General features: G+C 36.2%; 1 protein-coding gene across 1 annotated transcript in view; it reads left to right on the top strand.

The window, feature by feature from the left end:
- The window catches only part of NRIP1 (nuclear receptor interacting protein 1), a 132,800-nt gene extending 125,851 nt beyond the window's left edge, over positions 1 to 6,949 (top strand). Inside the window, exon 3 of the transcript XR_016392971.1 lies at positions 1 to 6,949. This exon is cut by the window's left edge and continues 12,267 nt beyond it. The gene's annotated coding sequence lies outside the window, so the exon portion shown is untranslated.
- Positions 6,950 to 7,642: the final 693 nt, after the last annotated feature.

Below are 7,642 nucleotides of genomic sequence, written 5' to 3' on the forward strand. Positions count from 1 at the left end.
ACCTCCCAGCTCCATGTAATATCAAATGGCAAAAGCTCTCCCAGAGACCTCCATCTCAATGCTAAGACCCAGCTCCACTCAATGACCAGCAAGCTACAGTACTGGACACCCTATGTCAAACAACTAGCAAGACAGGAACACAACTCCACCCATTAGCAGAGAGGCTGCCTAAAATCATAATAAGGTCACAGACACCCCAAAACACACCACCAGACACGGTCTGCCCACAAGAAAGACAATATCCAGCCTCATCCACCAGAACACAGGCACTAGTCCCCTCCACCAGGAAGCCTACACAACCCACTGAACAAAACTTAGCCACTGGGGGCAGACACCAAAAACAACAGGAATTACGAACCTGCAGCCTGCAAAAAGGAGACCCCAAATACAGTAACTTAAGCAAAATGAGAAGACAGAGAAACACACAGCAGATTAAGGAGCAAGGTAAAAACCCACCAGACCAAACAAATGAAGAGGAAATAGGCAGTCTTCCTGAAAAAGAATTCAGAGTAATGATAGTAAACATGATCCAAAATCTTGGAAATAGAATGGAGAAAATACAAGAAGAAACATTTAACAAGGACCTAGAAGAACTAAAGAGCAAATAAACAATGATGAACAATGCAATAAATTTAAAAATCTCTAGAAGGAATCAATAGCAGAATAATTGAGGCAGAAAAACAGATAAGTGACCTGGAAGATAAAATAGTGGAAATAACTACCTCAGAGCAGAATGAAGAAAAAAGAATGAAGAGAATTGAGGACTGTCTCACAGACTTCTGAGACAATATTAAATGCACCAACATTTGGATTATAGGGGTCCCAGAAGAAGAAGAGAAAAAGAAAGGGACTGAGAAAATATTTGAAGTGATTATAGTTGAAAACTTCCCTAATATGAGAAAGGAAATAGTCAATCAAGTCCAGAAAGCACACAAGGCCCCATACAGGATAAATCCAAGGAAAACCATGCCAAGACACATATTAATCAAACTATCATTCAAAATTAATACAGAGAAAAATTTTAAAAGCAGCAAGGGAGAAAAAACAAAAAACATACAAGGGAATCCCCATAAGGTAAACAGCTGATCTTTCAGCAGAAACTCTGCAAGCCACAAGGGCGTGACAGGACATATTTAAAGTGATGAAAAGGAAAAACCTACAACCAAGATTACTCTATCCAGCAAATATCTCATTCAGATTCGACAGAGAAATTAAAATCTTTACAGACGAGAAAAAGCTAAGAGAATTCAGCACCACCAAAACAGCTTTACAACAAATGCTAAAGGAACTTCTCTAGGAAGGAAAAACAAGAGAAGGAAAAGACCTACAATAACAAACCCAAAACAATTAAGAAAATGGTCATAGGAGCGTACATATCGATAATTACTTTAAATATAAATGGATTAAATGCTCCAAGCAAAAGACATAGACTGGCTGAATGGATACAAAAACAAGACCTGTGTATATGCTCTCTACAAGAGACCCATTTCAGACTTAGGGACACATACAGACCGAAATTGAGGGCATGGAAAAATATATTCCATGCAAATGGAAATCAAAACAAAGATGGAGTAGCAATTCTCATATCAGACAAAATAGACTTTAAAATAAAGATTATTACAAGAGACAAAGAAGGATACTACATAATCAAGGGATCAATCCAAGAAGAAGATATAACAATTGTAAATATTTATGCACCCAACATAGGAGCACCTCAATACATAAGGCAAATACTAACAGCCATAAAAGGGGCAATCGCCAGTGACACAATAATAGTAAGGGACTTTAACACACCACTTGCGCCAATGGACAGATCATCCGAAATGAAAATAAATAAGGAAACACAAGCTTTAAATGATACATTAAAAAAGATGAACTTAATTGATACTTCTGGGACATTCCATCCAAAAATAACAGAATACACTTTCTTCTCAAGTGCTCATGGAACATTCTCCAGGATAGACCATATCTTGGGTCACAAATCAAGCCTTGATAAACTTAAGAAATTTCAAATCGTATCTACTAACTTTACTGACCACAACGCTATGAGACTAGATGTCAATTACATGAAAAAACACGTAAAAAATACAAACACATGGAGGCTAAACAATACACTACTTAATAACTAAGAAATCACTGAAGCAATCAAAGAGGTATTCAAAAAATACCTAGAAACAAATGACAATGAAAACACTATTACTCAAAACCTATGGGATGCAGCAAAAGCAGTTCTAAGAGGGAAGTTTATAGCAATACAATGCTACCTCAAGAAAGAAGAAACATCTCAAATAAAAAACCAAATCTTACACCTAAAGCAATTAGAGAAAGAAGAACAAAAAAACCCCAAAGTTAGCAGAAGGAAAGAAATCATAAAGATCAGATCAGAAATAAATGAAAAAGAAATGAAGGAAAGAATACCAAAGATCAATAAAAGTAAAAGCTGGTTCTTTGAGAAGATAAACAAAATTGATAAACCATTAGCCAGACTCATAAAGAAGAAAAGGGAAAAGACTCAAATCATTAGAATTAGAAATGAAAAAGGAGAAGTAACAACTGACACTGCAGAAATACAAAGGATCATGAGAGATTACTACAAGCAACGATATGAGACTGAACCAGGAAGAACCTTCCGAGACTGAACCAGGAAGAAATAGAAAATATAAACAGACCAATCACAAGCACTGAAATTGAGACTGTACTTAAAAATCTTCCAAAAAACCAAAGTCCAGGACCAGATGGCTTCACAGGTGAATTCTATTAAACATGTAGAGAGACACTAACACCTATCCTTCTCAAACTCCTCCAAACCATAGCAGAGGGAGGAACACTCCCAAGCTCATTCTCCGAGGCCACCATCACCCTGATACCAAAACCAGACAAAGATGTCACAAAGAAAGAAAACTACAGGCCAATATCACTGATGAACATAGATGCAAAAATCCTCAACAAAATACTAGCAAACAGAATCCAGCAGCACATTAAAAGGATCATACACCATGATCAAGTGCGGTTTATCCCAGGAATGCAAGGATCCTTCAATATATGCAAATCAATCAATGTGATACACCATATTAACAAATTTAAGGATAAAAAACATATGATCATCTCAATAGATGCAGAAAAAGCTTTTGACAAAATTCAACACCCATTTATGATAAAAACCCTCCAGAAAATAGGCATAGAGAGAATTTATCTCAACATAATAAAGACCATATATGACAAACCCACAGCCAACATCATTCTCAATGGTGAGAAACTGAAACCATTTTCTCTAAGATCAGGAACAAGGCAAGGTTGCCCACTCTCACCACTATTATTCAACATAGTTTTGCAAGATTTAGCCACAGCAACAGAGAAGAAAAAGAAATAAAAGGAATCCAAATCGGAAAAGAAGAAGTAAAGCTGTCACTGTTTGCAGATGATATGATACTATACATAGAGTATCCTAAAGATGCTACCAGAAAACTACTAGAGCTAATCAATGAATTTGGTAAAGTAGCAGGATACAAAATGAATGCACAGAAATCTCTTGCATTCCTATACACTAATGATGAAATATCTGAAAGAGAAATTAAGGAAACACTCCCATTTACCACTGCAACAACAAAAAATAAACTACCTAGGAATAAACCTACCTATGGAGCCAGAAGACCTGTATGCAGAAAATTATAAGACACTGATGAAAGAAATTAAAGATGATACAAACAGATGGAGAGATATACCATGTTCTTGGATTGGAATAATCAACATTGTGAAAATGACTATACTATCCAAAGCAATCTACGGATTCAGTGCAATCCCTATCAAACCACCGATGGCATTTTTCACACAACTAGAACAAAAAATTTCCCAATTTGTATGGAAACACAAGAGACCTTGAATAGCCTAAGCAATCTTGAGAAAGAAAAACAGAGCTGGAGGAATCAGGCTCCCAGACTTCAGACAAAGCTACAAAGTTACAGTAATCAAGACAGTATGGTACTGGCACACAAACAGAAATATAGATCAATGGAACAGGATAGAAAGCCCAGAGATAACCCCACGCACATATGGTCAACTTATTTTTGATAAAGGAGGCAAGAATATACAATGCAGAAATGACAGCCTCTTCAATAAGTGGTGCTTGGAAAACTGGACAGCTACATGTAAAAGAATGAAATTAGAGCACTCCCTAACACCAGACACAAAAATAAACTCAAAATGGATTAAAGACCTAAATGTAAGGCCAGAAACTATAAAACTATTAGAGGAAAACATAGGCCGAACACTCTTTGACCTAAATCATAGAAAGGTCCTTTTTGACCCCCGTCCTAGAGAAATGGAAATAAAAACAAAAATAAACACATGGTACCTAATGAAACTTAAAAGCTTTTGCACAGCAAAGGAAAACCCTAAACAAGACGAAAACACAACACTGAGAATGGGAGAAAATATTTGCAAATGAAACAACTGACAAAGGATTCATCTCCAAAATTTACAAGCAGCTCATGGAGCTCAGTATCAAAAAAAGAAACAACCCAATCCAAAAATGAGTAGAAGACCTAAATAGACATTTCTCCAAAGAAGATATACAGATTGCTAACAAACACATGAAAGGATGCTCAACATCACTAATCATTAGAGAAGTGCAAATCTAAACTACAATGTGGTATCACCTCACACCAGTCAGAATGGTCATCATCAAAAAATCTACAAACAATACATGCTGGAGAGGGTGTAGAGAAAAGCACTATTGCACTATTGCACTATTGGTGGGAATGTAAACTGATACAGACACTATGGAGAACAGTATGGAGATTCTTTAAAAATCCAAAAATAGAACTATCATATGACCCAGCAATCCCACTACTGGGCATATACCCTGAGAAAACCAAATTCAAAAAGAGTCATGTACCAAAATGTTCATTTCAGCACTGTTTACAACAGCCAGCACATGGAAGCAACCTAAGTGTCCATCGACAGATGAATGGATAAAGAAGATGTGGCACATACACTCAGTGGAATATAACTCAGCCAGAAAAAGAAACGAAATTCAGTTATTTGTAGTGAGGTGGATAGACCTAGAGTCTGTCATACAGAGTGAAGTAAGTCAGAAAGAGAAAAACAAATACCATAGGCTAACACATATATATGGAATCTAAAAAAAAAAAAAATGGTTCTGAAGAACCTAGGGGCAGGACGGGAATAAAGTCTCAGACATAGAGAATGGACTTGAGGACATGGGGAGGGGGAAGGGTAAGCTGGGACAAAGTGAGAGAGTGGCATGGACATATATATACTACCAAATGTATAATAGATAGCTAGTGGGAAGCAGCCACATAGCATAGGGAGATCAGCTTCGTGTTTTATGACCACCTAGAGGGTGGGGTAGGGAAGGTGGGAGGTAGACTCAAGAGGGAGGAGGTATGGGGATATACGTGTATGTATAGCTGATTCACTTTGTTATAAAGCAGAAACTAACACACCATTGTAAAGCAATTATACTCCAATAAAGATGTTAAAAATAAATAAGTAATGGGAATGTGATGTGAAGTATAGGGAATATAGGCAATAATATTGTAAATAACTGTGTATGATGACAGATTGTAACTAGACTTACTGTGGTGATCATTTTGTAGTGTATAAAATATCAAATTACTATGTTATATGCCTGAAACTAATATTGTAAGTCAATTATATTTGAATTAAAAAAAATAAAAGGTGGAACTAAAAATTGAAGTCTTCTTAAATCTCTGAAAGAAGTAGTCTTTTAAAGAATACAGAGTGCTACCAAGACTTTGAACCTGGAAAAAATGTATAGAAAGTGTTACATTTAAATTAAAGTTTAAAATAAACTTTAACGCTGTAATAAATTAGTCATTAAGTATATTCTAGAACACTTTCTTAACCTGTGTCTGAAGCACCTGGAAAACAGTCATTAAAATTTCATTTATATCTGGTGATAGGCAGATCATTCCCTATAACATTGTCTAAATGCTTCTGAGAGATGTAATTTGACTAGTAAATTAATGGTTTCTGGTGATCTTAACGTTAACATAACATTTGGAGGCATTGCTCATCAGGAGTGCAATATTGTATTTCACAAGATGCATGAGACAAAGGCACTTAATGAGTTTTGGCTGCACTGCACATATTGTGCACAACTCTGTTCAAACTGTTACAGGCTTCCTGCCAAGATATGCAGGAGAAATTGCCTAAAAGATTAGTAGAAGAAATGGTCCCATCCCCTGCTGTGTACCCTTGTGACTGGTTTGTCAACAGTTGGAGAAAATTTTGGTATAGACAGTAAACAATTAGTTAGTGTCAGTTCATTGGAAGGCTGGACCCCTGAATAAGATTTATGAAAGAGAAACAGGGATTCTAGTATAATATTTCCTTCTTTGTAATAAGTGATGGTTTTAATACGTAATTGCCACTCCTAATATTCATTATTAAAGTTCATTCATGCTTTTTTGTGGTACGTGGGCCTCTCACTGTTGTGGCCTCTCCCGTTGCGGAGCACAGGCTCCGGACGCGCAGGTTCAGTGGCCATGGCTCACGGGCCCAGCCGCTCCGCGGCATGTGGGATCTTCCCGGACTGGGGCACGAACCTGTGTCCCCTGCATCGGCAGGCGGACTCTCAACCACTGCGCCACCAGGGAAGCCCGTATGTTTTAATAAACGTTTTTGTGATAAATTCCATTTGATGTACTTCTAGGAAATAAATGGCTGGATAACACTGCAAGTCTAATATTCCTTTTTTTTTGTATATATAGCAACAAATTTAAATTATTCATATCTTCATTAAGTTTTAAACATAAATAGCAATTAAAGTTGTTGCCCATTAATAGTCTGCAAGTGAAAAGTGTCAATGGCTGTTTGTTATTGCACATGGTCTACTGCTTAGAGGACATACCTACATAAACCTTACTCCTGAGTTGCAGAATCATTATACAATGGAAAAATAAATCATCTATAAAACTTTAAATATACACAACTGGAATAGTTTTATTTATTTATTTTGCAAATTCTTTAGCATATTCTCTTTGTTAGTTATCAAAAGTTCTTCTTGTATGTTATTTTTAAAAATCCACACTATATCAGTATATAAATGTTTTACATAGTAAAAAGCTTAACTTTTTTGTTACACCATACAAAACATTTTGGCCAACGTTTACTGAATGTTTGCTATGTGCCAGGAACTGCTCAGTGTTTTATATACGTTAATTCACAATAACCCTAATATTAATGACTGTTTTCAGCGTCACTTTAGAAGGGTAAAGTGATATGTTGAGAAATTAGGAGGCGTGTCCAACCTCACAGCTAGCAAGTGGTGAAGGACTCAATCCAGGTAGTCTGACTACTGAGTCAGTCCTGTATGCTACCTTTTTCAGATTACCTGGGAATAAATGTTTGTAGTGGGTAGAGTTGAATTGTATAATGTTTTAAAATTAGTAGATGTTTTTAAGAGTGTATATGTTTTGCTTTGAAAAATGTAATAGGTGAACTAAGATTTGAAATAATTGTTTGCATTCAATACTATTATCATTATCTGATATCATTTTAAGTATACTGTTCAGTGGCATTAATACCTTCACACTGTTGCACAGCCATTACCACTATTCATCTGAGGAATTATTTGATCACCCAAACTGATACTCTA

Source organism: Delphinapterus leucas, chromosome 4, assembly GCF_059928025.1.
Source record: "Delphinapterus leucas isolate spDelLeu-1000000601 "Yukka" chromosome 4, BTC_Dleu_Yukka2, whole genome shotgun sequence".
In the NCBI taxonomy this organism is placed as follows: Eukaryota; Metazoa; Chordata; class Mammalia; order Artiodactyla; family Monodontidae; genus Delphinapterus; species Delphinapterus leucas.